The 20601-nt window shown below is 42.3% G+C and overlaps 1 long non-coding RNA gene across 1 annotated transcript in view; it reads left to right on the forward strand.

Moving 5' to 3' along the window:
- Positions 1-1310: 1310 nt before the first annotated feature.
- The window catches only part of LOC134157300 (uncharacterized), a 30542-nt gene continuing 11251 nt past the window's right edge, over positions 1311-20601 (forward strand). The window contains exon 1 of the long non-coding RNA XR_009962272.1: positions 1311-1464. This is a non-coding gene — a long non-coding RNA (uncharacterized LOC134157300). The remainder of the gene's footprint in view (positions 1465-20601) is intronic.

Raw genomic sequence — 20601 nt, forward strand, 5'->3', positions numbered from 1 at the left:
GTTTGGAAACTGATTTTTTTCTGTGTTTTTTCTTTAAAGTTTCCAAAATTTACATTTTTTTTTAATAAATTTTTGAACTTTGGCTTTCATTCTTTGTTTTTGGATCATCTGTGGGTTTTGACATGTCCATTTGGCTGTCCTGAAATGTACATGGCTTCTCGACTGCTCTGTATGAGGGATGTGTTGTTGTTGCTGACCATGTCCCTGAGAGTTAAATCCTTAGGGTCCTCCCTACAAGTACTCCTGCTTTGGGATGATTTTTCAACTGCTTTTAGTTCAAATTACTAAGCTTAACCCTGACTGCTAGTTTTTAATGCATTGTTTACTATGCTGATCTTGTATCATTTGATCTCCTTTATTAGAACTACCATGGAAGAGCTACTATGGAAGTACCCATGTTGTTTCATCACTTTTTTAGCTGCATCCTGCATCGGCTGCTTCATTATTTCCCCCTGTTTTCATGTTGGGATGAGAAGTCTGAGTCATTTCATTTATTCCTGTTAAATATTGGTACTAAATATTTAATATTAAATATTGATACTAATGAGTGACATGTAGAACTGATGACTGTACCAGACTCCTGGCCGTAAAGCAGCCCTCACTGGGGCGCTCCTGGCAAAGAGCTGGGGACCTGAAGAAGACAGAGTCTTGGAAGAGGACCTGCCTTCAGTGTCTAAACCCCTTTGCATTCCAAACACATGCTTGCTTTTTGTTTTGACAGGGTCTGAAAACTATTTGGGAGTCATAACAGCGACTTCATTGCTCCCAGGTGAGTCTGTGGTTGTCTGTGGTGCTTCATGGTTTCAGGCACTACACTGAAACCTGGAGCGCGAGGCTGTCTCCCTTCTGATCAGCATCCCTGGGTGATAAATGCAGGGCTATTCATCAATGGTGTTGGGAGACATCTCACAAGTGAAGCAGCTGTAGTTGCATCTGTTTGGAAAGTGAAGTCGGGTCCCATAGGTACTATGTGTGGATGAAAAATAGACAAGGGGGTTGTTCTAAGGTTTACTCATTTTGTATTGCCAAGGGTGAGTGTGTGAAGTGTCCAGCATCACCAAACAGGCACTCTTTACCTCTTTGCCCTGTTTCTATTCATACATTTTTACTGTGATTGCTCTTTCAGGGGCTATCCTACTTGTTAGCCAAATTAAGACAGGCCTGAATTGGAAGGTCTGCTATCACCAGGTTGATAATTGATACCATCAGCAGGTTGTATTGCTTTTAATTTCTTCACATGACCTCTTCCTCTTGCATGACAGCCTTCTACTATGGGGATGCTTTGTAGTGGAAAGGTGCTGAGAGAGGAAGGAAAAGACTACCGCTCACCTAGAATGTGAATGAGGAGAAGCTTTCCCAGAGCTGTCCATTCTTAATTTCCTGTGGTCGGCCTGTTAGGAGCATTGCTGCTGAAAAGCCAATACGATCTGTGTTGCTGTTCCGAAACAAATGCATTTTTACCTGGTAAGGTTATGTGTTCTTTTCAGCTTTCGGGCAATTCTACCCAGAAAGAAAAGGAAGTCAAATGGAATTCTTCTCTCCTTTTGTTTTTTTGCTTTCATATTATTTTCCTCATTGTTGGAAGCAAAATAATAGCAGTAATAATGTTATAGAGAGATACCTCGACTGTAAACCAGTGGTGACAGCGAACCCGAAGTCCAAGCAAAACAATGTGAAAATGACTTCATTGAAAATCAGTGTGCATTTGTAAGTGAGGATTGTTTCTTAAATCCTTGGTGTTCATTGCTGCTTTTACAGTGATAACACTTGCAGGGAGTGCTACCAGCTTTGTTTCTGAGGGTTAGTCTTAAAGTGCTAGAGGAGGTAACTGCATTTCCTCCCCAGTTTACTTTGCCACCTGCCCAAACTGGCATCACACTCGAGTAAAAGGAAGCTGTGTGGCAAATGCTACTGTATTGCAGGATATTGCCTGTGGTGCCGACAAGTTCCCAAATCCAAGTAGGGCATCATTCACTGGGCATGACTCGCAATCACCTCCCCATGTCTGGTGCAGTATTGCCCTTGAGGAGAACAGAACGAGGGTGAGAAGAAGCATGGTGCTTGGGTGTCCTGCTCAGGACACTCTCTGTGTTACACTTGTGATGCCATGGTAGTGGCAAGTTTTCCAACAGCAGTTGAAGACAGGAGTGTCTCTGGTGGTTTGCTCTCTGCACAGAAGGAAAACGTGCTTGTGCTTCAGTCAGTGCGGCTTACACTGATGCCAAAGGCAGATTTGTATTAAAACACTGAGTCTGAGGTGGGGTGTGAGCTTCCCTGACTCCGTTGCAGAGCTGGCAGCTTCCTGCAGAGGGGTGAAGGTGGCAATCCTGTTAAACCACTGCTGCTGTGTGCTTGGGGAGCACCAGACCCAGCTGAAGGCTCTGCTGGCTCCAGGCGATGTTAGAAGATCAGATTTAAGCATCCCTCAGGCAAGTGCCTCTGTAGAGATCCCAAGGTGCTCCTGGTGCTGTAGCACCTCAGGCTGCTGAGGAGCCAGTTCTCTAAGGAAAAGTCAGTCACTTATTTATCTTAATTCAGTTTTATAGTTGTGTATCTCAGCTGTCTTTTGGGCAACTGTTTTCCAGCAGTTTCCACTTTTGTCTATGTTGGCTTCTAGTTACCCCTTACCAAAACATAGCCAAGCCCAAGGTCAGAACAGAATCAATCTCAGTTACTGTGCTGTGATCAGGTTTTCATAATGTGCTGCTTCTGCTTTCCATCCCTCCCTGACCAAAGCTCGCTCTTTCCCTGCTTCTTCATGAGTCTCTCATTAGCTTTCATTTTTAGTTTATGCAGTCTAGTGGACTTCCAAGGTTGCTTTTCCGTAGTCAGGGTCTCTCCTGTATTGTTATTCCATCCATCTGTACACTGGAAACTTTAGGTGGCCTTTCCCTACACACACCTATCAGCTCCATGTGAATCTCTGGAAATGCTAAATCATAGCATTGCTGTAGTGAGCTCTGTGTGCTCTGCACAGTTGCCAGCAATTGAGCAAGGTGTGCTTTCAGAAACTAAGTAATAGAAGTCAAGTAAAAAATGTTTCGTCTGGGGAGTGTGGTAATAGTCTGTCAAGAAAAAGGACTGTTCCAGTGTTTCTGAAGTATGAGAAGACCGTTCATCTTATGACTGGAAACTAAAATGGGGACTGCTGCCCTTATTTGACTTCTGCCTGATCATCTCAGCAGCTTCACATATATGCCATACGCTTACATTATTTATACTTTCATATCTTGGTATGTATATATTACTCCATCTGTGGTTTTTCCCTTTTAGTCTTTACCATTCTGCATTAGGATTGTACTTGAGTACAAACCTGTAAAACAAGTTAAAACGCTCTTTTTTTTCACTACTTGAAGCACAGCACAGTGTATTTCTCAGAAAGGAGTCCTAGTTACTGCTTTTTTCAGGTTACTTACAAGGAACATTCGTAGTGTATGCATTGTGCTTCGAAATGCTGTTTTAAGCTATGACCTACTGACTTGTTCAGGCTGAACTGAAAAGAAAAGCAAACTGTTTGCTCTAGTCAAATCAACTTGCGTTATCCTTGGTCACTTTATCTGAGTAGTTTTATGTAAGAAGAGGTAGCACTCAGTGGGCAGAGTGAAGGGTTTCTGTAGAATTTCCAAGGAGAATGATAAAAACCATTACACTTCACCTAGCATGTCAAACATAAAGCATGTTCCCAAAGCAGGCTATTGTTAATTATGTTCTGTGCTCAACATGTTGACTGAAAAGCCCCTATCACCTGTGCCGGTGTATGAAGAAAGGATTTTGTAAGATGCATCCTTCAGCAACTGTTCTATCAGCAAAGGCAATCTCTCTGAGAAGACAAGGAAATGAGAGAGAAAACAAAATGAGAGATAACTACTTCAAATGATACGTTTGAATCCTATTTCTAGCTGCTTACAAAATACCAGTTTTCCAAAGGAAAAAAGTTAGGAAAAGCTTTCATGCCCTGCTGCCAGAGATACCAAAACTCATTAGCACCTCTTCTCAAAGAAGAATGAATTAAGAACAGCTGATACCACTAGGATGAGCATGCCATGGAAAACCTGGGAAGAGGAAACCTACCAAAACATGGTGAATTTGATCTAAGAATTCCTCCAGGGCAAACACAAGACAGGAAGCTTCATGTAATATGAGCATTTTTAGTGCAGAAGTAGAAAAAAATAATGTTTCTCAGTCAGTTAATGTACTGGAATGAACCAGTGCTAAGGGTTCAGTTGCTGGTACTATAACTACTGTTCCAGCAAAACTATGAAAGTTTCAGAAGCTCCTTCATGGCTAAGATACTGAGTTTTATCTGATAATCAGGATTTTGGCTATATCTGTTCTACACGATGCAATTACTTGGATGAGCTGTAAATTGGGGAGATAAAATGCTAGAAATAGTCGAGCTGCAAAAACATGGCATATGTGGAGAGCTGCTTAATCCCACTGGGTGAACAAAATAGTGCTGCTTCTATGCAAGTTAGCTTCTGTCTAGACATACCTGTAGCCTCCTAAAACCACTTAGTACTGCTGAAAGTTTTACCACTACACTCATTAGTCATTTTATATGCTTTAGAAAGCCATGCAATGACTGTTTAATTATGCAAAGTGAAGGTATAATTAAATTTCACTTGAACTGTGGGGATTTGAATAGGATGAAATAGAGCTGGTTTAGTTTTACAGGCTCAGTGTGCCACAGAGGAATCACAAAGCCTTTTGATTTTTCTTCTTTCATATCTGTAACTCCCTCTGGGGTAATGGAGAGTTTGGGCCCAAGGTGGCTTTTCCATCTTTGTGACAGGCAGTGTGGATGTACACGTGTGAAAGTTTGGTGTTGCCAAGCACAACTCAAAGATGAGATTTGTTTTCCTCTAGGAAAGCTGCCAGTGCTCTTAATAGGCACATCTGGAAGTTCTTGAAACCTGGTAATAGGGATTGTGGTAAAAGCCAAATAAAGAGTCACAATAAGCAGCTGTATAATACAACTTTCCAAAATAGTAGCATGAAACTGGACACCCAGGCGTGTGGCCTGAGCGTATAATACTGCCTTTCACAATCCTATGGGCTGCAAGCTCAGCTGTTCTGGAAAATGAGGTTGCCTTCTTAAACATGGATACAAGAGATTGGCTTTTCCCTGGTATTTGAAGCTTTTTATCTTCCTCCTTTAGCCTAACAGTGGAGCTGGGTAAGTACCTTCTATATACTGCTGGGTTTCTACGCAGGGTAGTGATTTTCTTTTGCTTTCCTCTTTCTGATCTAAGACCTGTTTTGGAGAGGACAAATGGAGAACACAAATTCAAATTAAATACTAATAGAGGTATTGTTGCTTTTCAACCGATGGAACAGAGACAGAAGAGGGGAAGAAAGGCTGAGAGGGAAGGGAAATGTGGTAGAAATGCAGCATTCCTCATCTAGGTCAGGCTTTCCTGGATAATGCCACCTGCATGCTATTGCAAGTGTATCATACAGTGATATAAAACGTGCAACTTGCATTATAGAGGTGTGAAGGGCAAGCATAACGTACATAATGAGTTCTATTTCTTATGACTTACTGTCTGATTTTGTGAACTGTTGAGTTTGAAGTTTGCTCAAGGCAGACAGGTTGAAGAATCGTTTCATTGAGGGAAAAACACAGCATCTTCATCCCTTATAAAGGACCCTTAAAATCCCGCAGATAACTTCAGATTTGGAGGCTGTACCTCTAAAACAAGAGCTGGGCACCGAGACCTGTGCCAGGCCTCAGATGGGGAAGCACCCACTGAGATGTTTCTTCCTCTGGGTAGGTGATAGCTGCTGAATTAAAAGAGTTAATTATATATTACTCTTATATATTAGTAGTGTATATTACTGCTTTAAGCATGCAGTACATGGGTTTGTGCTTTGTTACCTCCCAGTTATCCCAGTGAGTCTGTTTTCCTGGTGGGTCTTCCTCAGTGATCACCGCCACAGTGTGTCTCCACTTTACAGATGTGTGTACAAAGGTGACTGTGATTTGCAGCTGTGTCATACATCCAAGAGATTAAAGCAAGGTGGCATTTCTTTCTAGTTGTAGTTTACCTATAGGGTGTAAATAATGTGCTTGTAGCATAGGATTTTGGAATTATTTTAATGCTGCCATGTCACGAGTTGGTCAGAAGTTGATGGAAATGCACTAATTTGCACAGATTTTGGTGACTAATGGATGTGTTAAATTGACTGTAAAATGCACATTAAAAGTGGAGGAGGAAATTATTCTAACTTGCATAGCAAAACAAAGGTACAGCAGGAAAAGCTATTGCTTTCTGTCTTGCAACTTCTAGCAAGAGACTGATTACCACTCAACCCCATGTGCTACCAGGGATGCAGATCTGTCCCTGGTTAATTACTGTATTCATTGACAGTGTTCAGGTCTGCTCTTGTGGTGCATGCTGGTGTCTCTTAACAAGACATCTCGTAGATAAACCATGGCCCCATAGCAGCCCAGCATCTGATCTGTGGGTTTTCTGATTGACAATGGGTGTTTAAGATTGAATTGTTGATATATTATTTAGAGTTTTAAGGAGAAAATCAGTTTTATTTTGGTGTAATCACACAGCCCCTGTAATCATGTGTAGTTGTACAGCCTCCATAATAATCATAAGCTCCCTCTACATAGTTACTCATTGGTTGGGAATAAGTGTATGTGATGGAAAAGACCTGCTAGTGTGAATGCCTCCTGTAGCACTGCAAGCTCCCGCAGTGACTTGCAGCAAAAAGTTTCCCCTCTTGATTATACAAGAAATCTGGAGAAGGGACTCTTCACTAGGGACTGTAGCGATAGAACAAGAGGTGATGGGTTCACACTGAACCAGGGGAAGTTCAGGTTAGATCTAAGGCAGAAGCTCTTCCCTGTGAGGGTGCTGAGGCGCTGGCACAGGGTGCCCAGAGAAGCTGTGGCTGCCCCATCCCTGGCAATGTCCAAGGGCAGGTTGGACACAGGGGCTTGGAGCAACCTGCTCTAGTGTGGGGTGTCCATGACCGTGGCAGGGGTTGGAACTGGATGAGCTTTAATGTCCCTTCCCATTCTATGATTGGCAGCTGAGGAGGAAAGTGCCATCCAGCAGTGATACCCTGCCTTTATTTATATTTATTTATAGAAGAACTAGACTCACCAGGGACAGGTGAAATTGCAATACAATTGCAGAGAAAAAGGTCCGTTTTGAGGCAAATTAATTGCTTTTTGTTCTAAAGCTTTTGAGGTAGCTGACTTTTTTTCTTTGTAGAGCACAAAGTAAGACAAACTGAGGAAAGGCAGAAGAGGAAACACTGAAACAGAAGTAATATGAGGTTGTAAGCAAATAAGGTGTTTTAAAAGATGCACTAGGTATGCTTGCCACACTCCAGCATAGAAGTGGAATGGTAAGCTGGAAGGAACAGAAACCAGAGATGTGAAACCCCAGCCGCTGAAACAAAAAAAAAAAAACAACCCAGTAAAATGAAACAATTCCTTTCAGAAAATGCAGGCATTTCTTTATTCTAGACTTTTTTTGTCAGCGGGGAAAGAAGGAAATCCTAATGGGTTCTTTCGAGTTTAGCACGTGAGACATTAGTCCTACCTTTAATGCTTAAACCTCTGCACACTCACTCACTTTCCTTCACAACTGCCTTAGGTTTTCCGTCTGCTTTATGTGAATATCTTGGATAACTGCTGGATTGGACATTTTAAATGATTCCCATCACCTCACCAACGCTACCCGGTTCTTTCACCTCTTCAGAAACGTGACGGTGTCTTGCAACTTGAGCTAGCGTATACAATAAAACTGGTGCTATTTTCCTGCCATACGATTAAATTTTGAACAAAACCTCTTTGGGGCTTGCATATGCATGAGCTGTAATTCCTCCAGGGAGCTTATGGGCAAGCTTGCAGATAACTGAATCGATATGTTTCAGAAGTGCTGAATGGGTAGATAGCAACACTTCCCACCTGACACAAACTTCTCTGATATTTAACTCTTTTCCTTTTAAATATGATGTTTCTCTGGAATTCAGAGCAGATTCTTGTTAATGTTTTCATCTTTATCTGGGCAAGCTGTCTAAGGGTGACCTTAGAAAAGAATCGTCTTTCATTGCTATGGAAAGAGCTTGTCTACTAAGGAAATGGCCTGGCTTGAAGAGTTGTCTTAAGTTAGATTATATTTAACTGAGACTCTACAGGAGAATTAAACAAGCTATTCAGCTTGAAACTGATAAAAGCGGTTTGTCATTAACTGCTTTTTTGTACTGCCAAAGATCTGTTTGTTACCCTGTTGTCCATCTGTGTAAGTCTGTTGCTCTTGGAGTTTTCCAGCAAAATGAACAGGATGCTTTTTCCCCCTGAAATCAGTGTTCTGATGGAATCTGCAGGCTGGCATTGATGAGGGACTAGATCTTACCTTGTCCCTTTTCCCACAGGGCATTGTTCCAGCACCCATGTTTTGATTGCAGTGGATGGGTGGAGGTTGTGTTACATACAACATAGAATCATAGAATCCACTAGGCTGGAAAAGACCTTTAAGATCATCAAATCCAACCTTTACCCCAAGACTGCCAAGTCCACCACTAACCCATGTCACTAACATAGGAAAGGGGAAAGAGGGTTTGCAGTAACACTGGCTATGGGGAGAGACAAGAGGAACTCTTTAGCTCTGGGGAAGTGTGGCAGAGGTGGAGAGGACCTGAACACTGGTTTTCATTGTAAGTGTCTTATAGGGAGGAAGCCCAAATCAGCAGTGGGCAAGCAAGGTACCTGCTCTTTTCCATCCTCTCTGAAGGAGAAGGAAACATAAACTCCGATACATACACTTTGTAGACTATGGACTGAGAAGCTCAATGGAAGCACATTTTTATGAAGTCAGAATGCATATCTGGTTTGCTGTGTGGTTTCCACTAGAGGCTTCATACTAATGCTGTTATTGGGGGCAGCTGCATTATAGCACCACTTACTTCTTTATTCACTGTAGTGACAGTTACATTTCCTGCTGCAGCTGCTGAAGCCAGGACTATTCAGCAAGGACAAAATGTGGTAAAACTTCAGTGAAGTTTTCTTCTGCAGTATTAAGTTTTAATTCTTTGTACAGGAAGAAATAGTTTTCTACTGCTATTTCCAACTTCTCTCTATAGTATTATCAAAGAAATTCCATATCCACTGGTTAGGAATGTCAGATTCACTCCATTACATCTGACCTTCTTATACATGTATCTGTTCTGCGTATATAACCAGCTTTGTAAGACCTAAATGCATGAAAGTCATTATTATGGTAGAAACAGCCTACCCCATGCTCTGAACGCTTTCAGCTTCTCTTGATTCCTTTTAGTGTAACGAGGATTTAGCCTCTGGGCAGCAGGAGGTAAAAAAACCCTAGTGTAGTATACAAATGAGTTTGGGAACTCTTGACAGATGCAGAGAATGGTATCTGCTCTGGAAGCCTTATGGATTGCCTCTAAATGTGAACTAAGCCTTAGATGGAGAAGGGGAAAACCCTACCTTGGAGGATACCACCGAGATGCTGGGGTTGGTGCAAATGTGACCAGAATGTCTGTGGCTTTAGGGTCATTATTCTGCTGTTATCCACCCAAGGTTCTGTTTTTCTGGAAACCAGATCAGGCATCAGTGTTCTTTTTCCTGTGTGTATGTGTTTTTTTTATGGTGGTTGTTAGTGGTAATTGATTTTGGTTTTGGTGGTAGTAACTTGTGCTGCTGTAACTGAAAGCCCTGGGCTTGGTTCCTGCTGGCAGCCACACTCTTGGGAGTGGATCCACTATGGTCAGTAGTGTGGCAAAGCTAATGATGCTATGGGGCAGTCCAGATTAGAGCGTAGATGATTCATCATCTTGTCTCCATCTGCATAGAAACTGGAAGAGGATTTTCTGCCCTTCACGAGGGAGGTGGAGTTGATACTTGGGTTTTATATGTCAAAGGTCCATGAAAAGCAGCGATCTTTTGTCTTCAGTACATAGGACATCCATAAGACACCTGTAAAGTGACCAGAGAGAATACTAATGTGCTGTCTCGAGATGTTGCCCTCTTGCATCTATCTTGCACGAGCTGTTACACAGCTTTAGTGATGGAAAACAAACTGCTATATTTAACTATATTTTTAATATACATTAGTAACAGACATATGTTTTATGTATTTAGTTGCAATTAACACTTTTCCAAATCTATATTATCTCACTTTCTGTAAATGTTTCTTTCTGTGGAAGAAAAAGACTTGTGCTCTGGGCTATGGGAGACTGAAGGCACTGATACAATATGTGCTGTGTTTGGCAGAGCAAGGAGTTGATCCTGGTGAATCTCATCTCTTTGGCTCAGCTACATCTCAATAGGGAATACAGAAATCTGAAGTCCCAGACAGATCCCGGCAAAGCTTTATGAAGCTCCTGTAAGTAGTAAAGCCCCTGTTTAAACTGGTGGTGGTTGTGTGTGATAGCTGGCACTGAGTACTGCACATAGAGCATTTGTAACCTCCCTCTGACTGCACACACAGGTCCTGGCTCCTCCACCTCAGCTGCACTTTGTAAACCAGCCCCAGCCTCTGTAGGGACCTGCTTTCTGTATGAGAGGGCTTCCTTCAGGCCCAGCTTGAAGGAAGCTTCAGGAGTCAGCAGTGGAATAAACAATGCTGTCTTTTGCCAGTCTCTTTGAAGATACCTGGGTGAAAAGCCCCTCCTTCCCCCAGAACCTCATGCTCATTTAATTCCTTTTGAACTATGGATATCAAACATAAAATGCTGGGCCTTGTTGTCCTCACTCACACTGGTCTCAAAGAGCATAAATTCATAGGAGCTGGTGAGCACTTTGCCAAGCCCATTTCTCAACCTAAAGGGTGATAGCAGAAAGGGGTACTGAAACATCTCTCTTTGCTCCCCAGCTCATGATCTGTAAAAGGCAGCTGTCTCTGCTGATTGCTGGCAGACCCTGAGAAAGGGTTGCATTCAGGGAGGGTGGGAGAGACTCACAAGGATGCTTTTGAGCCCAAATGTAAGTCTGTGTCAAGTAAAACAAGCTCATGCTTGCAGGGAGTTAGTGACAGAGATGGTCTGATTTGCCCTGAGTGCATGTATTTACACTCTTTATTTTCCAACAATAAAAGCTGGTAAGTTCTTTCCCTCTGGAGAAATTCTTTAGAAATAAGCTTGCAAGACGAAGTGTTTCTGCAGTGGGGTCCAGTGGAGCCAGAACTTGATGTGGTTGTGCTGCCTGAGAGGTTCAGAAGGGTGTTTGTTTTCCTTCACTGGGTTATGGAGGTGGCACTGCTGCTTTTCATGCTTGCTGAGCTTTCTTCTGGGACTGGAGCTGGCAGTTCCACTTTTCTGATACCCCAGTCACATAAAGTAACTTTCAGTTGTTTGGATCCTCACATCTTATCTGTGCTTTGTGCAGCTGCTCTCCTACACGACAAAGGTAAAGAAAGCATCAGCATCTCGCTTCTGGCTCCCCTATTTGTTACAAAAGGTCCCGTAAATCAGTGCTGTATTCTCTGTTTGCTTTGCATTTGAGTTTGGTTTTCTTTCTTTTTCTTTAACCTCTGAACTCTGTATCTTTGAAAAGGATGCCATAGTTTCCATTGTTACCCACTCTACATTGGGTCTGACTTTGAAACACACATTTTCACTATGGTGAAACCATCCGCTACATGTGGGGAATTAGCAGCACCAGGCATAATATTTCTTTATAGCTATCTAGAAATGTGCCCAAATAGTGCAGTATAATCATGCATAATAAGATTTAAATGCCTGTTCAGCACGTGGACTTGCAGTAGGGCCATTTTCACATCATCTTGCATTGGCGTATGTTTTGTTGTATTGGATTTCCTGTCAGGTTTTGTTTGCTGGTGCCGTACAGGACCTGCTGTTGTTAACACCTTAGATTCATGTATTTTTAATGATATAGCTGAAGTTACATGACCTGGACAATGAATGTGATACAAGCTGTCTTGCATTTACTGGGCAGTAAAAGCATAGTTGTGGGTAGATACTGGAGAGTGGTAAATGTGCTGTAAACCCACACTTAACCTCCCAGGTGGAACCTGGTTGTGGAGTCACATGTAAGGGTTGTCAGGACCTGGAATAATATTTGTTATATTATTCTATATTAGTTATATATAATATTATAGTTGTTCTTTCCATAAATTGACAGCATTTGTAGGGCTCTGAGCTCACTGTATATTTTCTTTCACAACTGCTATCTATCTTTAAAGGCTTCCGTTTCTTTCCCTTTTTTTCTCCCAGCATGTCTCACATACAAACCAGAGTTAATTCTTTCCATACAGTATTGAATTATACATCCATAGACATCATACAGTTTGTTTTGGCTTGTTTTTTTGTTTTCCCAGTAGTTGATGGCAATTCTTCTGTTCACTTTCAAGTCTTAGGTCCCTTTAAAATATTAACTAATCCCTAGCCCATCATTTGTAACTATAATCTGTAATTTGCAGAAGTGAAAATTGAGACAGAGAGGTTAACTTCCTGCAGATGTTGGTGATAGAGCAGTAAAGCGTGAATTAATCATTGCAAACATCCTTAAAGAACCGCTGCTGTAGAATCCGGTTAGGTGCCTCAAGTGTGGGGCTTCCCAGCTCTCAATCTCCTAAATTTCGCCACTAATCTTCATATCTTTCCCTCTGTGTTTTTCCTGTGTCCCTGATGATGACTGTACATCCTCCCTTGATGAATGCTAAGCTGTTAGTTATGTTCCTGTGCCACCAGAATATAAAACCGACCAGTGATGAAAGATGTGGGGGTGCCTTTCACTCCTTCCTGTTTCTGTGATCCTAGCTGCAAATTATCAGTGTTGGAAGAAGTCATGAGGAAAGAAGGGAGAATGCATGACTGAAGAAGAAATTCAGATGTTAGAAGCCTGATAAGCTTCTAATGTCCTTTTGCTTCCTGGCAGGCTGTACAGGACCAGAAACCTGTTTTGAACACACTCTTTCTAATTTCATGAGATGCTGTTGGCTGAGAAAAAGACTGTTGAGGCCAAAATATTGCTTACAAAATATGGCTCATCTCTATTTTTGTTCCGGCTGGTAGTATCCAGGAAAATGTGACTGTCTCACGTGGATAACTTGGTGTTCTGTGTAGGGTTATAGAGAAATGCAACTCCTTTCTCAGCACACCAGCACAGCAAGCAGGAGTTCTCCTGCACACTTACCATCACAGTGCAGGCTCTCTCCATACCAGCAGATTGACGTGCTCCCTAATGCTGCTTTCCATGTCAGAACTATTACATGGTAGGGAAGAACATGAAGGCACCACCACCACCAAGAAAAATAGATATTGTTGACCTTGGGTTCTGACCTATTTTCCTTCAGTGAAATTACACCCGCAAGAAAAGCTTAGCACCATGCTGAGCAGTTGGAAAACATTTCTCTCCATCTCTACAGCAAGATGAAAGAAGTACAAAAAATCCTATTGGAATTAGTGTTGTTCAGAGGAGTGGAAGGATTTAAGGGTTATAGTTAATAACAGCAAGCTATGGTCATCTACTGTTTGTGCAAGTCAAGTGCTCTGAAAATAAAGATGACTTTTGGAAGAGTTTCCACAGTAATGTATCAAAATACACATTGAAAAACACTTTTATGTCCAGAAGAATGGCATGAATCAACTTCGTGCTTTCTTTTATTTGAAATCAATACCAAAAACCGGTTTCACTTGGCAAGTTCCCACAAAAGAGGAGTAATGGCATCCCTCAAAACTCCACAGTTATTTTCCTCATTTCTCTTTTTCTCCAGACCCTTTAAATGCATTGGGTCTGCACTGGACCTCAGCAGTGTGAAGCACTATGTGTAGCATTTTCAAGGGGTCTCTGACTATGCATAATGTTGGTTGGGCCACAGCATCATTCAATCCTGCTTCAGTTGTCTGTTGGCTGTGAGCTGGTGTTACAGCAGGTAAAGGGAAGCTTGGGTACTCCAGATGCGTGGCTTTCTAGGGTCTGTGTGGACTGCTTTTGGGGATGGGACGGCTGTGGTCTGGATTGTGGTTTCAAGCCCATTTTGTGCAAGCTGCTGAAGGTGCACTCAAGATGCGTGGATGCTCTTCTCTGGTGACAGATTCAAATGGGTACCCTAAGAGCCAGGAGGCTTTTATGCTGTTCTCCCCCTCCCACCAGCTTTCCCTGCCCCCTAAGGATCCTCCACTCTTCCAAAGGTGAGCACCAAACTGACTGGGAAGTGCTGAATTGTGTTTCAGTTTTTCTGTGGTTTGCTTTAATGTTTCATGAGAAAGAATATGACTGAATTATCTCAAATGATTTTGTGGCTCTTGGCTGGTTTTGTCTTCCCTTTTCTTGCGTTCTTAGTCAGTTCCTCAGTCTGGAATGCAGTTGGCCACACGACAATCACATACCAATCAATATAAATGGTAATGGTAGCCTGACTGAAGTGTAACCATGTAGAGACAAAAATTGCTGCCAAACATATGTGGCTCTCACAGCCCGTGCCAAGAGCTCCCTTACTTCTGTGGTGGTCTACAGCGAGGGGTAAGATGGAAAAGATGTGAGGGAACATGACATTATCCTTGTTGAACAAGGATAACACTTCTGTTTATTCCTAGAGATACGTAGGATTATACCTAGGACTCCTATGAGAGTTAATCCCACTTTTGCCTAGAAAATGAACAGAATATCTCTTGGTGATAAGGACCTTTTTTGACAGTCATCAAAGCGAGTGAAGCTTGCTATGTCACATGTTGTGGAAAATAAAACTGGGCTCATTCTATCACTATCCTCTAACCCTCTTTGGTTGTTTTCTGTTTGTTCCCAGAGGATGTGATTGTTCTTGGATATATTTGTTTGCCATGTTAGTCAAGTGAAAGCTTTACTCTGATGCCGTGGCTTGTTTCAAGCCCCTGGTAGTGCTGTGTTCAGCTGAGGCTTCCTCCTGCATGCACACAGGCAGAAGCTGCCTGTGGTTGCCAGGCACAGTGAAAGCTCGCTGGTTTTCTTGTCTCATCTCCATGATGGATTTATTTTCCTCTGCATGGTTGTGGTTACTCTTACTCATGTTCTGTCCTTCTCAGTGGCATTAACATCCTCCTCCAAACCTGGTCGAATTCAGGCTCATCGGGATACAAAATGGGACAGGAAATAGTCTTTGATGCTGGTCAGAGGCTGCTTTTAGGTTCCTTGCCTTTTTTCCTGTACTGAATAGGAGCTTGGATTTGTTGAGCTCTTCCCTGAGGCCCCGCTTTGCTGCTCCAGGACATGCCAGCATTGTTGTCTGGGATGCAGCATCTCCTGCAGCTATCGTGCACTGCCCAGTGTGTGGGAGCCTCATACCTGCCTCTGCTCCCTGCAGCTCCTTGGGGAGCTGTGTGGCTTGCAAGGCCTCCAGGAGCCTTGCGAGTTCAGCTTCCCATGTACCAGATGTATTTACTTATGAGGAGATAAGGAAACACGTCATGCAATCACAGAATCACAGAATCCTAAGGGTTGGAAGGGACCTCAAAAGATCATCTAGTCCAACCCTCCTGCAAGAGCAGGGTAACCTAGAGTACATCACACAGGAACTTGTCCAGGCAGGCCTTGAATATCTCCAACGTAAGAGACTCCACAACCCCCCTGGGCAACCTGTTCCAGTGATCTGTCAGTGCAATGCTGCTGTGTTCACAGGCAGTCCTAGGGGCTTGTCTGATGCTTTCCTTTGTCCCCACCATTGTGTTCAAAAGGGTTCCAGTATCTCTCCAGAGTGGGTCCTGCCTGGCCCCATCCTGGACATGCATGGATCAAGTGAATGTGTTGTATTTCTTTTTCTCCAAGAACTGTACCTTTAATTCTGCTCTTTCCAGATCCTGGAGTTTCCAATCAGATCCCGGCAGTACTTGTTTAAAACAAGGTGCTTGGTATTTGCCAAGTAAGAAGTTCTTACCCAGAAGTGCTGCCTGCACATTCTGAAATAGCCAGGTCAGTGCCTGGTGCTGTGAGCAGTAAATGGGATTTATTCCTGCTCAGTGGAGTGAAGGAGTTAAAACTCCTCAGAAGTGGACTGTAGATGCAACTGAACTGTGCCGGTGCCGAGCCTCTGAGATCTATTAGTTTTGACAACCTCAGTTATTCTGGTGCTTCTCATCATCTGTAAAGTTAACAAGGGCTGATAAGAGATGATGAGGCATCACATGGGTTTGTATTTCAGAACTCATAAATATCTCACAATACCATTTTCCCTACCATCAGCTACATTAATTTGTCGACTGTAGCTGTTGCTGAAGATCCACTTGGTTTCATAAAGGCGCTGCAAGGATAAACAGTTTTAAACCAGCAGCTAGAAGCCATGGGTTGTGCTGTGTGCTCAGCTCTCACAGGTTTTCAGATGCGTATTCTAATTTTACTGAAATTGATGATTTTTCCCCCAACTTGCTTTCTCCCTTGAAAATACATTCTGATTCAGAGGCAGCCCCCTCCTCAGCTGTATTTTCATCCCTTTTTGGTGTCACTCTGTAATTCCAGACCAGCCAGCCACATACCCGAGGGGGGATTTAATCTGAAACAAGCCTTACCCTTGGCAGAACAATTCTTAGGAGGGGATTGAACCATGGAACACACTGTTTTCTTGGGCTGCATGTCACCTGGAGATGCCGCAACTCAAACTAAGCAAAGGTGCTCTTTCGAGCACAAAAATGCCACGAAATACAGTGTGGACAAAGTCTCTAAAGTAGCAGTTATTCCTTCTCCTGCTATAATAAGATGGAGCACACAAATATCACTTGATTAACAGCTGCAGTATTAATTTCCCTTTTTGGTTGCTTGACTCACAGCAAGAATCATGTCAATGCAGCAGAGAAGCAATTAAATTGATTTTAATCTTTGTCAGAGAAGATAACATGCCTCTTTCTCTTCTCATTTAAATAATTAAAGTTTCAGCAGGTATTATTTCTGGCTTTAAAGAAATTGGTATCTTAATGTAATAGAATCCTTGTAATTATACACTTAATGGGTCTTAATAAGTTAATCATGGTTTTTCATTTAAAATGTTTTTTTACTTATTAAACTTTTATTTGCTTTGATGGTTATGCTTTTAAGAGAGTAGAAAATAATAAGAAGAAATATAAAGTTCTACAAAAAGCCTCCCTTCTCTTTTTATCGTATTCCTGCATGGCCCTTTCAAATCCATTTCCAGTGGAACAGTCAGATTTCAACACATGCTTTCAACTTCGAATACAGTGAAGCTTTCTGTTATGCTACAGTTAATTATTTTGTTGAAAAAGCTTCCCATAATGAGGAAAAACAAATATTCTTTTATCTTTGCCATAGTGCAAACCCCAGTTCAGCTGGAGCATAGCAAATATTCCTGTGGCCTCTTTGATCCAAGCTGTTAGGCAGTATTCGGGGTCCTCTAGGTTATTCCCATTAAGCAGGAAAGTGCCTGGTAGAGTCAGGTCCGTCTTTGATGCGATGCTCTGTGTTTACCCAGAGCACCGAGTAAGGAGATGCTATCTTGCCAGCAGTCCTGTGTTACTTGTTCTTGGTTTTCTGGCTGGGGGAGTCTTAACCCTTCTTGCCAAGAAGAAAACTGAGCTGACAGCAGATCCTGTTTCTCTGGAGCATGCATGGATGCTCTCCTCTTCCTGGTGATAGACTTCATGTAGGAAAAGCTCATTTGCCTTTTAAAGGGGACAGATGCCTCCATCTGTCCGGGGAGGACTATCCCTGTGGTTCTCTGGCTGGGTCCCAGGAGTCCCTTGCCTCTTCCAGGAATTAGAGCCAGCCCATGGAGCCACAAGCAGCTTGTACTTGCCTAGGGCAGGTGACTCCTGGTGTGGAGCCTGCTTTTGAGTTGCAACCCTTATCTCTGGCAGTTCTTCTAGTTATGCTGCTGTTTTTTTTTTCCTGAGAATTCCCAGTTGTTCAGTGAGTTTAGTGGGAAGTACTTTGTTGGTGATCAGCATCATTCAATTTTCCGGGTTTGCCCTCATTTTCTCAGTTAAACCCTCATTTTTTAAAGGGATTTTTTCTTTTCAAATATATTGATGATGAGCAACACCACACATAAGCAGCAGGGAGCACACCAGCATTTGATTTATGTCCAAGCTCAAGAGCAGCATTGTATTGGTTTTCTACTGTATCATTAGGGTCCTTAGGATTTGTTTTTCCCTTTGCCTGAGAAAGTACTTCATATTTGCTCTGTCCTTTGATCTTCCCTTCCAAAATACCTTGTTAGCACTGTTGTGATTGGGAAGCTGTACTCAAGTGACAGGTTCCTTGGGTTTCATTGCAGGCAATGCTCAACTGAAATTGGGCAGGGGGGTATACTTAACAGATAGCAGAACTATCACAAGTGATGCTCATGGGGCTTGTGTGTGTCCCTCCATATCAAGATACTAAGATGGCTCAAAAAAAAAAAAACAGCAGGAAAAGCACTTGTTTGCAGTCTCACCCTGGTTCTGACATCTCTGCAAGTGAAGTTACTGCAGTGTGACTGCTGCTTTCAGTGTTTTCATTGCTTTGCTTGGGCAGAGCCTTCATGTATCTTTTGAGCTCTAGATATGGCCGTGTCTGTTCTTAGGTGTGCGCACTTGAGTGGTACAGATGTATTTTCATAAAGCAAACAACTTACATGTGCAAGAGCCTGGCTTGGCCTCCGTGGCTTGGGCAACACCTCCGTGCTCTGCATAGGTGAAAAAAGGCTCATAATTGAACTTAAAATCTGTTTCATAGGGTCTAATACAACCAATTAACTTAGTCTCATCTGATTTATATCATTGTGCCATATGGTGTGTGTGCAGGCAGAGATTTCGCCCAGGCAGATATTCTGTGGAAGAGAATGGGGAAGCAAGAGAGAAACAGGGTGGTTAATCAACAGAGACAGGGTTCTTGCTAAATACATACTGTTTACCCTAAATAGTGGAAAGATACGTAACAGATGCTGAATTCTTTAGCACACTTGGTGGCGTAACACGATATCAACAGAAGTATGAACGATGTAAGTGATGTAGCATATAGGAAGGGATACTCTTTAAGAACTGAGTTGGAAAGGGTATTGCTTGTTGCCTTGCCTACCAGGTCATTACTGTGAGTGTTACAGGCAGTCTGCACATAAAAGATAATACTGTCTGAATGGACTGACATTGGTAATTATTGCCTATGCTTTGCTCTTTGTTTTTCCTCTTCCAAAATATCTGCTCAAAATAGGATTGCAATTGCTTTTCTTGTAGGAGTTTTCATAGGACAAATCTACTGTGCTGTGTATTCCCAATTGCATCCTATGCTTTTGATCAGCAATACAGGAACATAAACTTTTATCTGAGTGAATTTGGAGGTGTTACTTCAAGAATAATCTCTCTTGGTCATCCAGGGCTCTTAAATGTCAGCCACTAGTAATACAGTTCAGGAATGCACGTTTAGGCAGCACCTCTGAACTCTGTTCTTTTTGTGATGAACACAGTTGTGAAAGCATTCAACTTTACTAAAGACCATGTTGCAGGCTGAGAATTCCTTATTTATAAGCTCTTTCAGTGCTTTCTTACATGCAGGACAAATCCAGAAGCCCCAGACCAGGAAACTGGATTCTTACTTTCAGTCAAACTTCCCAGAAGCCTGACACAAAGTGATTTGTGTCATTGAAAATCGCATGGTAGCAGACATCATTTCACTGAGAGATGGTTTTGTTGTATTTGATGAGGTACAATTAGGAACCAATTTGGCAGAAACTCTTCAGCCTCCACATAAAGCAGTCGTATAAAATATAGTCAGCAAAAATCCATAGCAAATGCCTTTAATGCCTTTCATGAAAAAAGGCTACAAACTCACGTATCATATATAGCAAGCCATCAAATGTTCATCACTGGGTGTATGTGTGTGTGTTAATAATGTTATCGGAATGAAAAAGATCTTCAGTCTTCTTTGTCACTTCACTTACTTGAATATTTTATTTAGGAGTCAGTGATTGGAATCACCTAGTGTTTCTCTGTGTGGAATGAAGCTGTACTACACCTTGGAGCTTATCTGTAGTTGAGCTCAACAGCCTCCTACAGAGCCACAGGTTTATGTTGCAAATTCAGATGTCCTGTTAGTAGCATAGTTTAAAACCATTTCTCAGGTGCAGTATTTTCAGTTTAATCGTAGTATCTTACCTTGCCTTCATTTACCTCCTCAACTCCTCCTCAACTAGTTTTCAGATGCGGTTCAAGAGGTTGATAGAGATAGATGGTATGGCTGCCTGATGACAGGAGGGTAGATTTGATGACCCAGGTAGTCCTTGCCCGTTGTATCTTCCTAATACACTGAGGTTAGGAGTAAATCACATCTGGCCAAGCAACCCAGCTTGCAGCCATGTGGCCTTTTCTGAAAGGGCTGGAATAGAGACACCTCTGTGACATGGGCCGTGTGCTTTTTTCCATATCACATATAGCTCCTGGGCTCCTAATGCACTATGCCGACTAGCTAAGATGGAGCATTTCAGAACTTAAAACACCCTAAAAGAACGAAAGAGTTGATATTTCAGGTGTATTTACCTTTTGTGACCTGCAGGATGCTGACAGCTTGTCAGAAGGGAAAGGAAACCAGAATTCCAGCTCTTGAGCATACACGGTTTTCAGCATCTTAAGCCACCGGCAGTTCCAAACACTTGAGTGGGAAATTTAGTGCTAGTAGTACTAAGAGTATGAACATAGTTT

This window comes from Pezoporus occidentalis, unplaced genomic scaffold (assembly GCF_034315485.1).
Source record: "Pezoporus occidentalis ecotype Australia unplaced genomic scaffold, CSIRO_AGI_Poc_V1 ctg94, whole genome shotgun sequence".
Classification (NCBI taxonomy): Eukaryota; Metazoa; Chordata; class Aves; order Psittaciformes; family Psittacidae; genus Pezoporus; species Pezoporus occidentalis.